The following is a 6000-nucleotide window of genomic DNA, read 5'->3' as shown; positions in this document are numbered from 1 at the left end:
TAGGCAGTCAACCAGAAAAAGAATTCAGAATGATGATAGTACAGATGATCCAAATAATGATAGTACAGATGATCCAAAATCCTGGAAATAGAATAGAGCAAATACAAGAAACATTCAACAAGGACCTACAAGAACTAAAGAGGAAACAGTGATGAACAACACAATAATTAAAAATAAAAATTCTCTAGAAGGGATCAATAGCAGAATAACTGAGGCAGAAGAACGGATAAGTGACCTGGAAGATAAAATACTGGAAATAACTACTGCAGAGCAGAATAAAGAAAAAAGAATGAAAAGAACTGAGGACAGTCTCAGACACCTCTGGGACTACATTAAATGCACCAACATTCGAATTATAGGGGTCCCAGAAGAAGAGAAAAAGAAAGGGACTGAGAAAATATTTGAAGAGATTATAGTTGAAAACTTCCCTAATATGGGAAAGGAAATAGTTAATCAAGTCCAGGAAGTACAGAGAGTCCCATACAGGATAAACCCAAGGAGAAACAAACCAAGGCACATATTAATTAAACTATCAAAAATTAAATACAAAGAAAAAATATTAAAAGCAGCAAGGGAAAAACAACAAATAACACACAAGGGAATCCCCATAAGGTTAACAGCTGATCTTTCAGCAGAAACTCTGCAAGCCACAAGCGAGTGGCAGGACATATTTAAAGTGATGAAGGGGGAAAACCTACAACCAAGATTACTCTACCCAGTAAGGATCTCATTCAGATTTGTTGGAGAAATTAAAACCTTTACAGACAAGCAAACACTAAGAGAATTCAGCACCACCAAACCAGCTTTACAACAAATGCTAAAGGAACTTCTCTAGGCAGGAAACACAAGAGAAGGAAAAGACCTACAATAACAAACCCAAAACAATTAAGAAAATGGTAATAGGAACATACATATCGATAATTACCTTAAATGTAAATGAATTAAATACTCCAACGAAAAGACAGACTGGCTGAAAGGATACAAAAACAAGACCCGTATATATGCTGTCTACAAGAGACCAACTTCAGACCTAGGGACACATACAGACTGAAAGTGAGGGGATGGAAAAAGAGATTCCATGCAAATGGAAATCAAAAGAAAGCTGGAGTAGCAATTCTCATATCAGACAAAATAGACATTAAAATAAAGACTATTACAAGAGACAAAAAAGGACACTACATAATGATCAACGGATCGATCCAAGAAGAAGAGATAACAATTGTAAATATTTATGCACCCAACAGAGGAGCATGTCAATACATAAGGCAAATACTAAAAGCCATAAAAGGGGAAATCGACAGTATCACAATCATAGTAGGAGACTTTAACACCCCACTTCCACCAATGGACAGATCATCCAAAATGAAAATAAATAAGGAAACACAAGCTTTAAATGATACATTAAACAAGATAGATTTAATTGATATTTATATGACATTCCATCCAAAAACAACAGAATACACATTCTTCTCAAGTGCTCATGGAACATTCTCCAGGATAGATCATATCTTGGGTCACAAATCAAGCCTTGGTAGTTTTAAGAAAACTGAAATCGTATCACATATCTTTTCCAACCATAACACTAGGAGACTAGATATCAATTACAGCAAAAAAACTGTAAAAAATACAAACACATGGAGGCTAAACAACACACTACTTAATAACCAACAGATCACTGAAGAAATCCAAGAGGAAATCAAAAATACCTAGAAACAAATGACAATGAAAACACGACAACCAAAAACCTATGGGATGCAGCAAAAGCAGTTCTAAAAGGGAAGTTTATAGCAATACAATCCTACCTTAAGAAACAAGAAACATCTCAAATAAACAATCTAAACTTACACCTAAAGCAATCAGAGAAAGAACAAAAAAAACCCAAAGTTAGGAGAATGAAGGAAATAATAAAGATCAGATCAGAAATAAATGAAAAAGAAATGAAGGAAACAATAGCAAAGATCAATAAAACTAAAAGCTGATTTTTTGAGAAGATAAACAAAATTGGTAAACCATTAGCCAGACTCATCAAGAAAAAAAGGGGAAGATTCAAATCAAAAGAAGTAGAAGTGAAAAAGGAGAAGTAACAACTGACACTGCAGAAATACAAAGGAGCATGAGAGATTACTACAAGCAACTCTATGCCAATAAAATGGACTACCTGGAAGCAATGGACCAATTCTTAGAAATGCACAATCTTCTGAGACTAAACCAGGAAGAAATAGAAAATATGAACAGACCAATCACAAGCACTGAAATTGAAACTGTGATTAAAAATCTTCCAACAAACAAAAGCCCAGGACCAGATGGCTTCACAAGCAAATTCTATCAAACATTTAGAGAAGAGGTAACACCTATTCTTCTCAAACTCTTCCAAAATATAGCAGAGGGAGGACCACTCCCAAACTCATTCTATGAGGCCACCATCACCCTGATACCAAAACCAGACAGGGATGTCACAAAGAAAGAAAACTACAGGCCAATACCACTGATGAACATAGATGCAAAAATCCTCAACAAAATACTAGCAAACAGCATCCAACAGCACATTAAAAGAATCATACACCATGATCAAGTGGGGTTTATTCCAGGAATGCAAGGATTCTTCAATATACGCAAATCAATCAATGTGATACACCATATTAACAAACTGAAGGAGAAAAAACATGATCATCTCAACAGATGCAGAGAAAGCTTTTGACAAAATTCAACACCCATTTATGATTAAAACCCTGCAGAAAGTAGGTGTAGAGGGAACTTTCCTCAACATAATAAAGGCCATATATGACAAACCCACAGCCAACATCGTCCTCAATGGTGAAAAACTGAAACCATTTCCACTAAGATCAGGAACAAGACAAGGTTGTCTTGTCTCACCACTATTATTCAACATAGTCTTGGAAGTTTTAGCCCCAGCAATCAGAGAAGAAAAAGAAATAAAAGGAATCCAAATTGGAAAAGAAGTAAAGCTGCCACTGTTTGCAGATGACATGACACTATTCATAGAGAATCCTAAAGATGCTACCAGAAAACTACTAGAGCTAATCAATGAATTTGGTAAAGTAGCAGGATACAAAATTAATGCACAGAAATCTCTAGCATTCCTATACACTAATGATGAAAAATTTGAAAGTGAAATTAACATTCCTATTTACCATTGCAACAAAAAGAATAAAATATCTAGGAATAAACCTACCTAAGGAGACAAAAGACCTGTATGCAGGAAATTATGACACTGATTAAAGAAATTAAGGATGATACAAATAGATGGAAAGATATACCATGTTCTTGGATTGGAAGAATCAACATTGTGAAAATGACTCTACTATCCAAAGCAATTCAATGCAATCCCTATCAAACTGCCACTGGCATTTTTCACAGAAGTAGAACAAAAAATTTCACAATTTGTATGGAAACACAAAAGGCCCCCAAATAGCCAAAGGAACCTTGAGAAAGAAAAATGGAGCTGGAGGAATCAGGCTCCCTGACTTCAGACTATACTACAAAGCTACAGTAATCAAGACAGTATGGTACTGGCACAAAAACAGAAATATAGCTCAATGGAACAGGATAGAAAGCCCAGAGATAAACCCACACATATATGGTCCCCTTATCTTTGATAAAGGAGGCAAGAATATATAGTGGAGAAAAGACAGCCTCTTCAATTAGTGGTGCTGCTAAAACTGGACAGGTACATGTAAAAGTATGAAATTAGAACACTCCCTAACACCATACACAAAAATAAACTCAAAATGGATTAAAGACCTATATGTAAGGCCAGACACTATCAAACTCTTAGAGGAAAACATAGGCAGAACACTCTGTGACATAAACCACAGCAAGATCCTTTTTGACCCACTTCCTAGAGAAATGGAAAGAAAAACAAAAATAAACAAATGGGACCTAATGAAACTTAAAAGCTTTTGCACAGCAAAGGAAACCATAAACAAGACAAAAAGACAACCTTCAGAATGAGAGAAAATATTTGCAAATGAAGCAACTGACAAAGGATTAATCTCCAAAATTTACAAGCAGCTCATGAAGCTCAATATCAAAAAAACAAAGAACCCAACCCAAAAATGGGCAGAAGACCTAAATAGACATTTCTCTAAAGAAGATATACAGAATACCAACAAACACATGAAAGAATGCTCAACATCATTAATCATTAGAGAAATGCAAATCAAAACTACAATGAAATATCATCTCACACCGGTCAGAATAGCCATCATCAAAAAATCTACAAACAGTAAATGCTGTAGAGGGTGTGGAGGAAAGGGAACACTCTTGCACTGTTAGTGGAAATGTAAATTGATACAGCCACTAAGGAGAACAGTATGGAGGTTCCTTAAAAAACTAAAAATAGAACTGCCATATGACCCAGCAATCTCACTACTGGGCATATACCCTGAGAAAACTGTAATTCAAAAAGTCATGAACCAAAATGTTCATTGCAGCTCTATTTACAATAGCCAGGACATGGAAGCAAGCTAAGTGTCCATCAACAGATGAATGGATAAAGAAGATGTGGCACATATATACAATGGAATATTACTCAGCCATAAAAAGAAATGAAATTGAGTTATCTGTAGTGAGATGGATGGACCTAGAGTCTGTCATACAGAGTGAAGTAAGTCAGAAAGAGAAAAACAAATACCGTATGCTAACACATATATATGGAATCTAAAAAAAGAAAAAAATCATGAAGAACCTATGGGCAAGACGGGAATAAAAACACAGATCTACTGGAGAATGTACTTGAGGGTATGGGGAGTGGAAAGGGTAAGCTGTGACAAAGAGAGAGAGTGTCATGTACATATATACACTATCAAATGTAAAATAGCTTGTGGGAAACAGCTGCATAGCACAAGATCAGCTCAGTGCTTTGGACCACCTAGAGGGGTGGGATAGGGAGGGTGGGAGGGAGGGAGTCGGAAGAGGGAAGAGATGGGAACATATGTATAACTGATTCATTTTGTTATAAAGCAGAAACTAACACACCATTGTAAAGCAATTATACTCCAATAAAGATGTTCAAAAAAAAAAAGTATATGTACAAGGTGGGGTTCACTGGAGTACTGTTTATATGTGCAAAACATAGAACCAATCTGTATGTTCAGGATGAATTAAATAGCGTGTATCTTTCAATGAAGAATCAAGCAGTAATTCAAAATGACTGTGGAGAAATATACTTATTAACAAAACAAATACATAATTTAAGAGAGAAGTAATAAATCAATATGTATTGTATTATACAAAACCACTTTTGTAAAAATACATATTTTAGGTGTCAATAATTATTATCACCATGTGAAAGTTTTTTTAAATTTTGGTTATCTGTGTTTTCTAATGTTTCTACAATTAACTTGTACATTGTATGTGTGTAATTAAAAACAAGTGTAACAAGAAAAGAAATTAATTTTTAAAAAAAGACACAGTGGAATGACTTCTGAGTAGGAAGGCATTTTATGGCACACCAACACTCAAAAAACTAGAAAAGCCAAATTAAAAAATAACATAAAAGCAAAAAACTGGCAACAATTTAAAATCCAGTAATAGAATATTGGTTGAATAATTATGTAACATGCATTTATGGAATAATATGCTATTAAGCAAATCTATTATTCTTAAGACTATTTAAAGATGAATAGAAATACTCATGGTGTGAAGGGGTCACAGGACAGGACGTCATAGCAAATTTTAAAATACAGGAAAAACGGGTTTTTTCACTTGTTAATATACAAGAATGTTAGGTGATTACCTGGTGGATGGAAAAGGTATTTTTTCTCTTTCCCAATTGTCTAAAAAAAAGTGTTACTTTTATAAATGACACGTTAAAATTAAAAAGAGAGGGAGAAGTTTCTTTGATGCTGCTTGAAATATATACTGTTGTTAAAAAGGAGACAAACCCAAAATGATGTCATTTGTGCTAAGCCACAGGGCAGCAAACCCAGACAATATCTCATTATAGACTCGACCTTCCCCAGGAGTGTGACCTTTAAT

Source organism: Lipotes vexillifer, unplaced genomic scaffold (genome assembly GCF_000442215.2).
Source record: "Lipotes vexillifer unplaced genomic scaffold, Lipotes_vexillifer_v1.1 scaffold607, whole genome shotgun sequence".
Taxonomy (NCBI): Eukaryota; Metazoa; Chordata; class Mammalia; order Artiodactyla; family Lipotidae; genus Lipotes; species Lipotes vexillifer.
Note: the sequence above shows the minus strand (reverse complement) of the source record.